Source organism: Amia ocellicauda, chromosome 6 (assembly GCF_036373705.1).
Source record: "Amia ocellicauda isolate fAmiCal2 chromosome 6, fAmiCal2.hap1, whole genome shotgun sequence".
NCBI lineage: Eukaryota > Metazoa > Chordata > Actinopteri > Amiiformes > Amiidae > Amia > Amia ocellicauda.
In genome coordinates, this window is record NC_089855.1 from 8,772,490 (window position 1) to 8,788,870 (window position 16,381).

The window sequence follows — 16,381 nt, forward strand, 5'->3', positions numbered from 1 at the left end:
GTTTGCATGCGGGATAATAGGCTGGTTAACCTGCTTTCAGCCCTGCTTTCCTTCCCGGCTTTCATTGCTTAACCAAGCAGTGAATCATTCACAATAGGATCGCGTATGTTACACCCGGACAACATCACCCTGTTTTCACCACCGATTCCAATTCATTACCGCGCATTTAGGACATACACACGTCAGCAATCGCGGGGTTTCTTTGTTAATTGGTTAATTGATTTTTGTTTGTTTTGTCTAATTCCTACAGAATGTAGCATATTTCCAAAGGTACGAATACTGTAGATTTACTGGCAACTACTGTAGAATACTGTAGATTTACTTAATTCATTGTACTCTGATTATTATTCGTTTTTTAAGATTACATAAAAACAAAGGAACAAAACAAACCTAAACCATGCAAGTGCCTTATAATAGTACACATTTGCAGAATAGTAATCATAGACCCCTCTATTCTGCAGAGTATTAAGAAACTGGTATGTGTGTCTCCACTACACTTGAGATCAGGCAGACAATTTCAGTTTATGCATGAAGATGTTCAAATCACTCAGCTTATAGACTTCATTTATCTCCTCGGGTTCCTCTGAGAAAAAAAGACACTTTTATTGTCTAATATTCTCCCTCCTTTCTCAGCAACGTTTGTGGAATGAGTGTCAGGGATGTGAAATGAATCGAGTCAGAAACACACTGTAGCGCCTCTGTGTGCATTTTAAACCAAAGCACGGGGATTGAAAGGGTTGTAATATAAGCAGGAGACAGTAAATTAAATTCTGAAATGATGCTGGTATATCTGTAGTGCTGTGTGTTTAATCTGTCTACCTGCGAACCGTTCAATTGCAGCAACCGAAGAATTTCCATTGGCGTATAGGATTGGTCACGTCTCCTACAGGTGGCAAACGAATACATACATCCGAGACGGAAACCACTTTTTTTTGGTCATTTTATTGGACAGAGGGGCCCCAAAATGACGAAGAGGCTCTACTTTCCCACTGAGAACCATCTCACCATTCACACAATGTCTACAAGTGCAAAAACGACAACAGCAGAAAGCCAGGGGAGGAAGGAAGGCTTTGGCAATTGCAGTCCATGACACCCTTCACATCTGTTGCAAAAGGATCAATTGCTTATTGAGTAGAAATTAATTGGAACAAGTTATCCTATTGCATGTAATTGAATATATATGTATTTAGTGACTGGAAGACCCAGAAAGCATCTGCCTTTTAGCTCTTCAGTAAGGGATCTCTGCCAATTTTGCCCCGAGCCAAAACTCTTTAGTCAGATCTCTTCCGTTTGTTTGCGTTAACCTGAACACAACGCCTCGAAACGGTGTCGTCAGACCTTCTGTGAATCTCTTGATTGGCAGGCTGTCGAGAGCACGAGAATCCTTGTACAGCTATATAAACAGAGGGAAATAGGCTCTTAATCAAAGACTGCTCTGTGTGGGAAGCATCTGAAATCCCTGCCCTTCTAGGTCGAGTGGTTCAAACAACAATGCATATCTAATTCTCTCCTGATCGGGCTGAAGCCGCGACTGTACAATCAGTCTGCATCCAGGCCGCGGCTCTCCTTCCCTGTGCTGTTTGTGGAGATGTGGAACTGCAGCCGCCCCCACCGGCAGCTCAGAGCGAGAGATGAAAACCGACGCTCTGTGGGGTATTTGACAATCTGTGTGAAAAGCTTCAGCGGACAATATCGGCTCAACCCTCCCATCTGTCCGCTGGAGGGCTGCGACAAAAGGAGGCAGGCACTCTGCGCCAGGGGCTCGCGCGGTGCCGCCTGCTCGATAAAGACATCATGTCTCACACGCCGGCGGATTGCAGAGGCACTCTGTCCCGAATCCAAATCCACTGTCACAGGGGCTGACGTCCTCGCCGGGCGTTAGTGACAGTGTGGATTGTGTGGGCCCTGAAAGACAGATAATTCTGGACTGGACAGTTTGAGTTGAAAGGCATGAGTGTGATGTTACATTATGTCTGTTTGAAGACCTCATCCTAGTAATTAATCTTGGGTCTACTGTACATCTTCGCATCCCAGGAAAGCATTCTTCTTTTCTTGGTCTGACCATTTTCAGCCCCAAAATGAAAGTCTAAGTTTGGGTCAATAACGCCCAACACCAGTGAGTGGCAACTTCAGTTATTTGGGGCCAAGTAGGTTCCTGTAGGTTTTATTGGCCCCTGTCAGTTAGCCACTAGTGGTTTAAGTGACTGCGTTAAATTGCCCAGAATATTTTAGATTGTGTTTTACTTCTACTGGCTTAACTGTGAAAGGAGGGGAATAGCATAATATCTTAGTGCTTTTTAAGGTTGGGGGGCTACTAACCAGCTGAGACCCTAGACCATCAACTTTTAACATCCCTGAGATTTAAATTAAAAGGAGTCTTGGATAAAGTGTAATTTTAACAAATAAGGTCCCCTGCGCTCAATCCACAGTTCGGAAAGCTCAGGCGCAGATGACTTCACAGCTGCATTTATTGGCACCTTTTCACGGAATGGCCAGGATGGGCAGTCGGACCACACCGTGTTCAGCCAGCTTTTCACAGATTGGTCTGTCACCCAGCTGGTAGAATCCGGTCGGACTCCCCCAAGGAAGATGTTTTTCATTAATCATATCGCTCGGTGCCCGCCCTCACGCCAGCCTCGCCACACTGTGCGTCACTGCAGGCCCAGGGAGGAGGGAGAGAGCCTGAACGCTTGATGTTGCGGTGGCGAGTGTGGTCTCCCCACATGCTGGCTCCCAGCCCAGGCCGCAGCGCAGAGTCTGTTTCAAAAGGCAGCCCGAAGCTTCAGAAGCGGTTGAGTAAAGTAAACTATTACCGTGCCGTACCCTACAGCACCCATGAAGCAACGGCCCCTGAGCTCTTAGTAAATCCACATACAAGATATAAATAGTGCCAATAGTGTACAATTTTCACAGCGCAGATGAACTCTTTTAATTGTTGTGTTTGTTGTGTTCATTGTGGTCTAATTCTACTATTCTGCCTTGGTGCTTCACCCAGCCCATCTGCGCATCATTCATGCTCATATTAGACTTAACAGACTTAAAAGCAGGTAGAGAGGGCGAAAATAAATGGTGAAAAAATATGCACAGTTTCAGGATTACTTCCCATATTCTGCATTTGCTTTCACAGCGCCACCAGCCCTTTTCATTGAAGATAATAATGCAATGGAGCTAAGTGCCTTGAACTTTGGCTTCCTAGTTTTGTTGCCGTACTGAATCCCACTGAGGTTGACCACTGCAAATTGAAGCAGTTGTCCTTTGGCTGAAATGCTAAATCATTCCAATTGAGGTCACTTAACCTTTGCTGGGAACCTAATTCCTTTCCCAACTAATAAACACAATAATCAATCTAATAAATCAGCTGAACAAGAGGGGAAAAGAAAGAAACTACACCCAAATATGGTTTCCCATGGTTTTAAAACACATTTCTGTAGGGTTGTTACTATAGAGGACTCAAACGCTCACAAAACCAGTCGTTTTCCATTCAGATATTCAACATCTCAATATTTGATATTCCTTCTACACAGAGTATGGATCTGGGTCACATTAGCATTCAACCCTGTCCTTCAGAGGAGAAGGAATTAAGCCTAAATGGAAGAATGTCCCCAATGTATTTACCTGTCTGCCGAAGAGATTTCTATGCAATGACACGTTGTCCACAGAACCAGGGAATCAATTCCATAGTGAAAGGGCTGACAAAAGATGAACCAGGCTCTCCTTTAACACCTCTAAACCGTTTTACATCCTCTGTGCAACGTTATCAGCTGGACATGCAACATATTAAAGAACATCCCACCCAGAGGGTGGCTGAGAGTGGGTTGAGACCTATAGTCCAAACAGGTCACTGGTTCAGACCAGGTGATTGTATTTCCATTCCTCAGACCTGCAAAACAAGGCATCAGTGGATGTTTTATTCCTTCATTGTGATGATATTTATTTTATTTCATAAAAATGAGAACCCATCACCTGTTCCTTTTGCCCGGGCCATTTTGCGTCTCAGCGTTGCCTCTCTTGCATGTTTAGACCACTTTAGTAACGTCTTCTGCATAATTCACCGACACAGTCTGAATCAGGTGTCAGAGGAGGAGGGTGGGTGAACTCAGATGGCAAAGGGATGAATGAGAGGGTGAACTCGGATGGCAAAGGGAACAATCAATCAATTAATTAAGCATTAAATTTAACCTTCCATGGGCTTTTTCATTGCTTTTGATATTGGGTGTTAGTAATAACTGTCTGTTATTTATTAAAATCACAGAATCACCAAATGTAATTGTTTTAAATGAAGAGTGAGAGTCTGTTCAACTACATCTACAAATATTACACATTAATGCACTAAACACACCCTCCTATAACAACCCGGTGAGTTGAGGGGAAACCTTTACAGAGCGTTTGACATTGCTGCAGCTGAATACTTTCGCTTCTTGCTCAGCCAGGCACTCAGACCAGTTGTGCCATAGGGTATCATTATTTTCTATAGGAGAAAACAGAAACACAGCGTTGACACCTTTTGTTTCCTAAAGTCTCAGCGCCGGGAAACTGGAGTAGCTTCTCTCTCTGTAATGGCTGGTAGTTAAAGACATAAACACCCAAGAAATGGAGAGATGGAGGAAAGAAAAGTCAACATCGATGGCCGTCAAAAAACACATCACAAAGAGAACGTTAAATATATGAACATTATTACATTCATACAAGAAACACTTATTCTTATTAATGTACAGTAGCCTCCACATTTATTCTGACCCCTAAGGAAGTGTAAGTGTAACTAAAAATGTATTTAGCAGGAATATGCAGGTGTACAGTAAGCATGCTAAAGCAGGAACTGGCTCACTGAGATGCAGTGCGAAGCTCCAATGACCTGATTCAGCTTCCTCCCACCACCCAGCAAGAGCAGGGCACTTGGGGGCCGCGGGGGTCTCTTTCGCCCGGTCGCCAGGCATGATGGGTGGCCCCTGCCGGAGGGCTCCACACACATCTGGTCCGTATGATCCAGTATGGCCCGTCAACTCCACTCCTCCCCGGCACGGCCAGCTGAGCTGCAGTGTAAACCAAGGTGGGGGGGGCACCGGTGTGTGTGCGTCCCTCTCCACTGTGCATGTAATCCAGGGCTGTGCTTCATATTTCCCTTCTTAAAAAGCTCATTTTCTTAACCTCTGCTGCCAGGCCTGGACTTTTCCCGTTCTTTGATTTCAAATCCGTTTTAATCTGTTCCAGTTTTGCTATGGAACATTAATCCCTCATCCTCAGAATCCCTTTCCTCTCTCTGGACCACTGTGCCCCCCCGTTTGTTCCTCTATAATATATTTCTTATTTAAAAACTGCTCCTAGTAGCAGTGATTGAACATCACCCTTTTTAACGAAGTGTCTGCTTCAACAATGGGCTTTGAGAGCTTTAAACTGCAAAGCCCACTCAGGCTGAAAGGAGAAAAGGCATTAGAGCAGTTATACATATTATATCAGACAGAACTGTGAAGCTACGGCACAATTGGACCCTGTCCGGTACCACAAAGGTCTCTAGAGAGGAGATGCGAAGCGCGGTGAAGACCAGAGGCAAACTGGTGCCCACCAGAGGGAAGATGCTAGATGTTAGAGCTCATCTGGATACTGTGGACAGTTCTGGGCTCCACACTTCAAGAAAGATATCGCTGCTCTAGAGGCAGTTCAGAGGAGAGCAACCAGACTTATTCCAGGTCTGAAGGGAATGTCCTACTGAGAGACTGAGGAACTGAACCTTTTCACCCTGGAACAGAGGAGACTACGTGGGGACTTGATCCAAGTCTTCAAAATCATGAAAGGCATCGACCACATCAAACCAGAGGAGCTTTTCCAGATCAGCAGGGACACACGCACCCGGGGACACAAATGGAAATTGGGCTTCGAGGCATTCAAGACAGAAAACAGGAGACACTTCTTCACACAGAGAGGCGTCACAATCTGAACAAACTCCCCAGCGATGTGACTGAAGAGACAATTTGGGAACATTCAAAAACAGACTGGATAGGATCCTTGATCACTTAGTTATTAATGGGCATCAAATGAGCACGATGGGGCGAATAGGCTCCTCTCGATTGGACACTTTCTTATGTTTTTAAGAGTGAATGCCTGGCAACGAGATGCCAAGAGATCCTGCCACAATCACCACAGATATGTGTCCAGAGTCCTGTGTTGTCCTGCCAGCACCGCACGTTCACCAGCCCTGGCTCTCAGCTCCAAAGCCCGGTGGAAAAAGTGTTCTGCCCGCCGCGTTGAGGGCGCTACAATATCTGCAGACACACATTCATTATTGGCACTGCCCAGGTCTTAATGCTTATAAAAGAAATACTTATAATGATCTTAAAGCTGCCAAGAATGTGGCCTGTTTCATACAATCCCAGTTCTTGACACCTGTCTGTTTTTTCACAACCCCTTCTGATTTCAAATTGTAATTCTTTGGCTGTCCTCTTGCAGGGAGTGGGTGATTGGGTTAGCCTGGGGCATTCCTGGGGCCGGCTGTACTGACTGAGTGTGAGAGGAGCTGAAACTTTACACCTCACTGGAAACATTTGATTGATGGACATCATTTTAGACAGTTTGTTGCAATTATAAAAGTTCACCGAGTTAACCAAATACCCCAAGCTATTTGAATTAACATTACAGCAAGGGTGGGGTGGGGGGGTGTAAGAAAAGGAGAAATGAAGAGAAGAACGAGAATAACCTTCAATCCTCCGAAAAAAACATTTCACAACCAAGAGGGTAATTATATTTAGCTTTGAGTGGCAGTTAAGGTTATAGTGAAATTAATTTTAGTACCACAGATTTGGTGGAGCCCTGGTATAGTCGAGGTTATGAGCAGCGCTGTATATATAGACGGGACCCTTTCTTACAACATGTGAAGGGGTGACTTTGACAAAGCAGTTAGTGTCCTGAATCTCACAAGGGACCGTGGACGAGAAATCGGTGAACAGCAGCCTATATATTATCGTGGCCTCCTTCCAACACACCGGCACTCGAATTGAAAGAGATGATGTACTTTTTTATTGCATTTATTTGTGTATTTTCAGAAGGAGGCTCTTGCAAGTTAGTAGAATACTTTGTTGTATTATTCTTACACAAACACTTACCAGGACAGTCATAAGTATATTCTGGATTCCTTTCCGTTTCATTCCCTGCGACAGGCTAACAGGCTAACATCCGACTAATTTGAGCCATTTAATCACTGGAGGGATTTGTCCAAACCACAACATGACGTGTCATCCTCAACCTGACAAGAGTAAAGTACAGTAACAATGGAGCACAAGGGTGTCATTTCATTGGGCTCGGATGCCTGGGTTTAAATTCATCATCAGCGTCTTACTAATCTCCTCCAGGACAGACTGGTCCGACACAAACGTCCCAGACTCAACCTCCATAGCCGTGAGCAACCAGACCCGTATCTGTGGCTTTGGGAGTCTGGATCGGGCGCTTCCCACACGTAATAAAAACACATTCTTCCATGAGTAACTTTTTTTATTTTAATTGCCGGTGAAATTGACCAAGACGTGCCAGGTAAATTGGTGGTAATTGTTATGCTCTAAGGCTTATTAAAAGAAAAAAAGAAACGCATAAACTGCTTAATCGGTGCCTAATTTCCCAAATAAATCCCCCTTTGCGTGCGCATTACGGTCAGACAGCGTGGCTTCATTCATCTCTTGTTTCCCTCACAGCACCAGAGGCCATTTCGACAGCGTGGAGCACAGCAGTGACTTTGCCATTTCCTGTAATTTCTGTGGGAGACAGGCCTACTTCGGGGAACGCCGCGGTGAACCAGCAGTCACAGAACCAGCCTGCTCCGGACCTGAACCGCCGCCAAACGGGCGATGGTCACGTCGAGGAATCTCAGCACCTGACACGGCAGGATCGATTCCCCACGTTGAAGTCGAGTGCGGTTTGAGCGACAGCCTTCTGCTGGCTGTGCTGTTCTACAGGAGTTATGCATGTGTGCGTGTGTGTGGGGAGGGGGGGGTCCAGGACGGGGAGAAACCCGAGCTCGCTCGCCTGTTTTCAGTTCCACAAATTGCAGGATGCGGGAGCGCTTGGTCGGAGGCGTGCTCAACTCATGCGAGAACGTTACTACCAGAGCTGTAATGAGGCATCACGGATTATTATGTCGACATGTGGGACCAGGCATCTTCTGTGCCAGATTGCAGCTTCTGCCTCAGGGATGGACTGGACTTGATCCACAAAGCCGTACGACAGGCAACACCCCGGGCCCCAGACCGCACCGGGCAGTGAGAGGAGGCTGTGGAGAGATTCAATACATTCGATGTCTATACGGCGCGTTCTCGATTGTTTGGCGTGATAAACTTGGCCGGGGACGGACCGCCGGCCAGAACTGTGATTGAGATTATGATGCCTGAATCACATTAATGAGGGCTGTTATTAATATATTGTTTATGATTAACAAGCCATGAGGAAAATTTAAATTAAAAAAGGTAACTTACCGGTGTAAATGATCTGAACGTTTTTTATGTGTTGTCGATTACACAGTGAAAGTGAGTTTTAATGGGCATTTAATCTAAATGCATACTATTGTATTTGTTTATTTATTGTACGACTATTTACCAGCCATTAATAGAAAATACAAACACACCTCTAATTACTGATGGTTGGTAAAGATTTGTTATTGTGTTAATACGTAGTTTTCAGAGCACTGTATGATACCTTTGAGAAGATAGAAAATGCTTTATCAGATATCACTGTACTGAATATAGTTCCATAGCGGGAAGACAGACCTTCTGTCAGCTGTTAAATGTTGTGTTGAACGCAGGGTGGACTGGGATACAGTGACACAACAGTTTGTCTGTAGTGGAGATTCTTGCTGCCGAGGTCCTGCTCAAGGTAATTAGATTTCCATGGCTCTCCGCTGGGAATCGAGCAATATTCCAGGCTTCACACAAAGGCAGCGACTGTCCTAAAGTGTTAAAGATGATGATACATTTAGACATCTGTAAATGGCGATGCAGGCGGTACCAACTGCTGAGCTGGCATGGAGCTGAACAGCCAGCGGTACACAAACACAACCAGAGAGCTATTGATTTCCCTTCTGCTCGGCGATACGATCGGAGACGGGGAGCAGCAGGCCGATCTGTGCAAACACACCGACAAACAGCGTCCTGACAGCAAGAGGGAATTACAATATCAACAATACCATCCTGACAGCCGATCCACCTGGGAGAAGTTTTATCAATCAATGTGACCTTCCTCCAGCACAGGCGCCTGCTACTGCTCACTGTCCCCCTACTCACACACACCCCACACCCCCTGTCCCTCGAAACACCAAAGTGGTTTTGCACTAGCTCAGAAAATGGGCTCAGTTTTGCACTTGCCGAGCAGCTGCTGTGAAATCTGCCATTCCCACCTCTTAATGTTTCCGTGAGAGGTTCTGGACACAGGGCATATTGCAGGGATGAGACATTTTAAACATCCAACTACTCCTGCTTTTATTTCTTTTGGAAGGCACTGCTGGATTAATTCCCGGGAAATATGGCTAGCCAGAATGTTTACTTTATACCCACAGTGATTTCATCACCGAAACACGGAGGGATGTGGTGAAATATTATAGAAACCTGAATTCCAAGGAAGAGCAACATTAAGAGATAGTATAGCCATGAGGACACTATACAAACACTGCCAAATTATGTGTTAAACATACGTAAGGAATCTGAATTGCTTGGGTTCAATTTGGGGCTGTAAAGTTGTATTCATATATGTTTTTGAAAGCCCTGATTATCAGACCATTCTTTCCTACGAATTAACGTTTCAACAGCACATGAATCTCATAAAATCTGGGTAATTGTCACTGGACGGCTTCCCCTTCACAATTGTGTGTTTCTGAGTCAACAGATGACTGACCAAGAGTTCCCGTCTCAGAGATGGTGTCCAGTTGTCCTTCTTGTCTCTGTGCCAGCCAGGATTACTGCGGCATTCCTGGCCGCCGATGGTATTGATTCTCCAGAGCTGTGTCTTGATTTCCTTGACTGACACGTCCCAGGCATTTGTGACTTCCACAGCTGGCGAGAGGTGACTGGTGCTCAGACAGCTCCTGGTAGGTTTTCGGCTGTGGTTCTACCTCTCCTTGCATCAGCTGTTCTCTCTGTTTTTTCTTTCTGTTTTTCCTTTCCCCGTTGCTTCTCCTAGAAGTTCATACTGTGTAGAGTGTCATCGGCTCAGACCGCTCAGAGGTTAATGGTCTGCTGCCCCACCGTGCGATTCACAGCACAGAGGAGGTGCATCACATACGAAGTTACACTGGAGCTGAAAGAATCCTAAAGAATCTCGCTGAAGCACCCCCTTCTCAGCACAAGAACAGGAAGTGAGAGCTGCTTGGTTTTAATACGAACAAATCGTAGTCCCGTCTGAGGCAGGATTGTTTCGCAGAGATGGAGACGTTAAGACAACAGCGTGGAGGCAGATTAAATACATCTCAAATCCACCAGCCTTGACCCTCGGCTCACAGTACAAGCATCAGCTAGAAGAGCTAACCCCCACAGACTTGTCTCTCTGTGATTCCCCCAGGTCCACTGCGTCCTCCAACGCCTGAAACCCCCCAACATGAGTGTGTGAACAAGCACTGCCAATCTTACCCATCACTCCCTGCATTTATCCTAAAGGACAGCTCCAATAGCAAATCAAGACACATACAAACACATTTGGCTTAGATTTTGACTGAGCCCAACACACAAGTACTAATCAGTATTTAAGCACCTGCATTTTGAAACGTATATGGCGACGCACTGCATATCGCCAACTGCTACCAAAATCAGACTATACATAGAAATTAGAAAAAACAAATTCAGCTCTCTGCACATAATTCAATTATTATATGGTGCTATAAAGTTGTTGCTCTTTTTTAAGATGAATATGAATCTGTTCCACTGTTAAAGTCTACATGCAAATTACATTTTTGTGCTCCTGAAATTGGTAAGATCTGGTTGACCATGGAATAAACACAGATGGAAGCGTGTAATTAACCACGATTAACCACTCAGCCAACTCCGCATGGACCAGATGTCTGCCTGCTGTAGAGAGCGGGGGAAATTGCATCTTGTAATGCGTAATTACAGATAACAAATCTGACAAAGGTACCAAATACAAAGTAAAGTAAGAGTTTGCAGATGTAATACAATCCTCGATGACATGCTATCAGATGTCGCCGATCGATCGACACCCCCAGGGTAAAACCAAATCCCGCGGAGAGGACGCATTTGTAAGAGTCACAAGTTAGACAAGGGATACACAAGTCACACACGTATAGGAATTCAATAGGAGAGATACCGACGGCTGCTGTCCAATCCTGGACAAGCGAGACCCCGTTCTGAGAGTCGCAATCAGATACCCTATCAATACTCATCCACGGGGTTGTCTTTTGTTAGATTCTCCTCCCGCGTCATGATTGACTCTCAATCAGCCCCCGTCCCCCGATGGCTCCTTGTGCTGAAATAGGCTGGGGTTGTTAGAACAAAAACAGCTGCTGGATCTATGTTTTGGGCCAGATTTCATCAGCTTCACATCAATGTACAAAGTGTTCTCGTTTTTTTTTCCTCCTCCTAATGGGAGCTGAAGTTTCCAGATTTTTCAGAACTACGCACAAACAGCTGTAAGTGTTAATTAAAGGATTATTGCTTATATTTAATGAAATCTTGAGCTCATGTGGCAACACAAGGAGGGTTTTAATTCCCGGAGCGAACTCGGGTTCTCATCTCAAGCTGAGTAAACGTGGCTCGTTGCGATCCGTCAGTGTCACTCAAAAACAAATACATAAATTACGGATATTGTTTCTTTTCCGTCGAAAATCCGGAAAATACGTATTTTACATGTATGCCTAAATACCCTATAGTATATTTGTTATTTTTAAAAAACAATACAGGGATGATCCACCTATCAGAAGTACAGCATGTAGAAACTAATCGGCTTTGCTGCTCAATGTTTTCTCACTAAAGCTGCAGTCTCACTGGAGGTACCAGGTGAAAGGGGCTTTATTCTCTGAGAAAAGTCGCTATTTCCCCTTCGGTTTCTCCTTTTATGAAAAATGACTTTTTCCTCCATCGCCTATTAGTCCCACTCCACACAAAGTGCACTTCTAATACCATTACCGAATCCCCTCTGTTTCTCTGAGCTCGCTCTGTCTGCGCGGCGGAGGAGTTTTTAAGTACTGCCAGACTCTAATCTGCGGTATCACGTGGTCAAGCGCAGTGTTTAGCGGGCTGTGGAGCTGTGGGTTCGCCTCCGAGGGGGAGCACAGGATTGACAGCGTGTCAGCACTGAGACAGGGGCTGCTGGGAAGGGCCTGGGCAGCGCCGGTGACAGGCCGCTCTGGAGAGACGAGGAGAGGAGGAGAGAGGGAGGCTGAGCTGACAGGCCTCTCGGGGACTCTGGCCACAGATGGCCAAGAGAGACCCCTCAGACTTCAGCGGCCTTCAGATCTCTTTCCCTGTTTCTCATTACGTCGCATTAAGTATTTTCTCTTATTCGCTGTTTATGCCCGTTTCCTTTGTGTTCGTTAAGACAGCGGTCTCTGCGGAGTGGCGGTCGAAACTTACACAACGCCTGTTCTCCACTTCATTCAATCGCCAGCCATCCTGATGATCTTCTCCGCAGGGCTGCATCGGCATTCACCAAACACTAAGAAGAGATCGCAGCCTGTAGTTAACTGAGGAAGAAATAAACGAGCTAATGAATCACGGGATTAGATGGTTTCAAACACAGGGTGTGGAAACTTTGCGGTGCAACTGTTTGTGTGTGTGTGTGTGTGTGACTGTGCACATGATTGTGCAGCTCCATTACTGGGAAGTCAAGCTGCAGGGGGCTCATACCTCCTCCTCAGCCAAGAGCAAAACCAACTGACCCTTAAAGTGTCACACTCAAGAGGCCAGTAAAGGTAAAGCTGTGAAATTAATCATTCCTTCAACCTCATTTTCTGCAGATGTATCGGTGATTTAAGTGACATTGGGAGACCCCCACCGCAGCGCAGCCGGAATGACCCAGTCGTTTGAAATCAGAGCATCTCGCTCGCAGATTTACTTGTCTTTAAGATTATTCTTTATTCTAACGCCTTTAAGCGAGGGTTGGGGGGGAAAGCGTTAAAACGCCAATGTTTTCTTTAGTTTTCCTCACCAGATGAAGATTGTGTGAACGGAGAAGTGCAGGAATGAAAATGTAATTCAAATTGGCAGGGTGTGTGTCAGTTTCTCTTCTGACAAGCAACTATGTGAAGAAGAAAGACAAAAAAAGACATCACCTTCCAAGCGGGCTGATTGCTCCCCCGTTATGGCCTTTGTGTTATTAATGACTCTCCTGCAGGAAATAAGATATTCTTCTAGACTAGACGCAGGAGTTACCATCAAGTTCCATTTATGTGATTTATAAAAATTTGTCAGATGGGTTTTTCTTTTATACACCAGAATAAATAGTCATTGTGGTTAGACAGGAAAGAGATACATTTTCCCTTCTGCGGCCGTGCCAATTCATCAGATTACCTGCTTCCCTTTTTGGCTCAGATCAGGCACAAGCGGTACCACTGAGACGGGGGGAAATTCTCGTCTCGGTGGGATTGTCAGAAGGCCTCTTTTCGGATTCTTGTTTTCTCTTCCCGAAGTTACTCTAACTCTGCTCCTTTGCAACTCAGATAAACCGCCACCAAGAAGGATACATTCACAGATTCACAGCGCACAACACAACGCACAACACGGACACGCGTTCGGTGCCGTCCGCAGACGAGCACTCCGGCGCGGAGACGGTGCCACCGGCGCAGTGCCGAGACAGAGACAGTAAGAAAGCCCGACCCATCTGGACCGCGTTTCCTCGAGCCGCTGCTAATCGCCTCCAAATGTCCGAGCAGTGATGTCATGGAGAGAGAGTGGAGCGGGCGTTCTCGGGGAGTTTAAATTAATGAGCGCAATCAGAGGCAAACAGAGAACTGAGACCTGGCCAATTAATATCAACAGAGTACCAGTCAAACTGCAAATGTCTGTCGAGCCGCTGCTCAGCCGCCGTCGATGGGCGATTTCCTGTAGGACAGCATTGGCCCGGCCCAGCGAGAGCACAGAGCCACGCACACAACACAGACGTCTCTCCAAATGTAGCCTGACGGCCCCTTGGCAGCCTCTGATGTCAGGATGATTTTCCACTCCTTGGTCCTGATGAGGTGTCATTAACGCTGCCTGGTGGGCTCTGATACCTTCACCAGACGCAGTTCCACTGCCACGTCAACCAGCCAGAGAGACGAGGAATACGCAGGGCTCAGAGGAACCTATTTCACTATCATATTATTATTATTATTATGAGTACTGGATCACAAAAAGTTTACCTTCGAAATTAAAGATTCTTCTGAAACCCCGACTCAATGGTTCCCTCTTATAAACAAGTGAAATAAGCATTAATTGTGCTGTCAGATACTAGAACTTGCACCTCTTTAGTTTTCAAGCGGCGTAAAACACTAAAACGTCTCTCCAGGCCCCTGTGTGTGTTAAATGGACGCTCCTTTTGTCCTCTGAAATCATGTCTGACTGAAAGACTGCTGGTCTTTAATGGTGACGTTCACAAACACTCTCCGAGTTCGAGGGGAGCCGCACTTTCACTCGTTATTCTGCGCAGGTCCACAGAGCTTTGTGAGAACATTAGATTGGGTTACCAGCTCAAGCTTCAGCACAATTCAATCATACTTAACATTTTGAATGCCAGGAACAGGTGGGGTTAATGCGAGAGTGAATGCCAGCGCTCTGGACGAAGTTGTGTCTTTGTCTAGAATCATTCTTTGAGCCACAGTAATCCTTGATGATAACTACAATAAACAAACACATACATACATACATCTGTATTAGTAACAATATATGTATTTCTTATGTTTTGCATATAATGATCAATTTAACTGCTGTTGTTAAAGTCTTGTTTTTATTGATTTTCCAAATATCTGCTGACACTGACTGACTGAAAATGACTTTTAAGGTGCTGAACTATGTATATACAGCCGACTTGAACTTAATCTAGTTTATGTTTCACTAATGGAGCATTTAAATAAAATTAGAATAAAAGCAAAGGTGGGTTTGTGGTTTCCTGTGTGTCGTGTTTGATTTAAAGTTAAATAATTATCTGAAAATAAATTTTAAAGGTTTAGAGGTTGAGCTAAAGCTCCTCAAATGAAGTGTAACAGTCTGTTATATGTAAAGGCGATTGGAGGGCAAACTGGGGCAGAATTAGCCCCTGAAAAAATACAAAAAACATTTGTAAACCAGGAAATATGGCAAATATATTAAAGATTGAATGCCATTTCACTTCCTTTAGTCAACTAAACAATATAAAACTGAAAACAGTAATTATATTTAAATAATCAACATTTATAATATTTGCTACACATTATTATTGTGAAATATTACTAGTAATAACAATATTATTTGTAGTAGTAGTTATAATTATTACTACTAATAAACTACTAATTAGATTTAGATTTAGAAATAATTATAATTAGAAATATTATTATTAGAACTACTATATTATTATTATTATTATTATTATTATTATTATTATTATTATTATTATTATTTCACAGTAATAATGTACTGGTATCAGAAAAGTAAACTACTTTTTAAATTTTCATTAGCCAGGTCCCAATATGGAAGGAAAAAAGTATCCTTTTTTAAATTGTTTAATTATGACAAATTGCTAGATTTTCCTAAAATCTCTTTAATCAAAATATCTTCTGTGATGCAATTAAAAAACAAAAGACATAAAAACATTAAAAATTAATAAATATGATTTAATAAATGTCATAGATGCAGGAAAAATCTGCGGGAACAAAACTGCAAACAAAATATTGTATTGCTAATGTTCTTTAGACACTATAACAGTATAACAAATTTATTTATTTATTTTTTTGTTCCTGGGTAGTAAGTGTTATTTCCTAATGCCTCAAAAGTAAAGAAAATGGCTATTATTCCCCACAGTATTTACAGAATAATCGTAAATCTTGAAAAACTACTCAATTCTAAATCTTTTGTAGTCATTTTTGTATTACTTTAGTATAAATACATGTTAATTTCGATTCATGTTGTTTTTTCCTGAGTTTATATGAACGAAAAGACACAAATTCGCCCGTTTTCTCATTGGAAATAGGCAAATTTAAAAATATCACTGTCCTGGTCACAAAAGCAAAGTTTGTGGGGAATAATAGCCATTCTCTATACTTTTGAGTCTTAAGCAATTAGGAAATAACACTTACTACCCAGGAACAGAAATTATGTTACATAGTGGAACCACAATCTGTCTGAATATCTATTTTATTTCAGCTACCATCCTGATGGAGGAGAGAATTAGTTTCCTAAGACAGGAACGCACTTCTAAAGATGGCTCAGTAAATCCTATTAGACTTCCATTA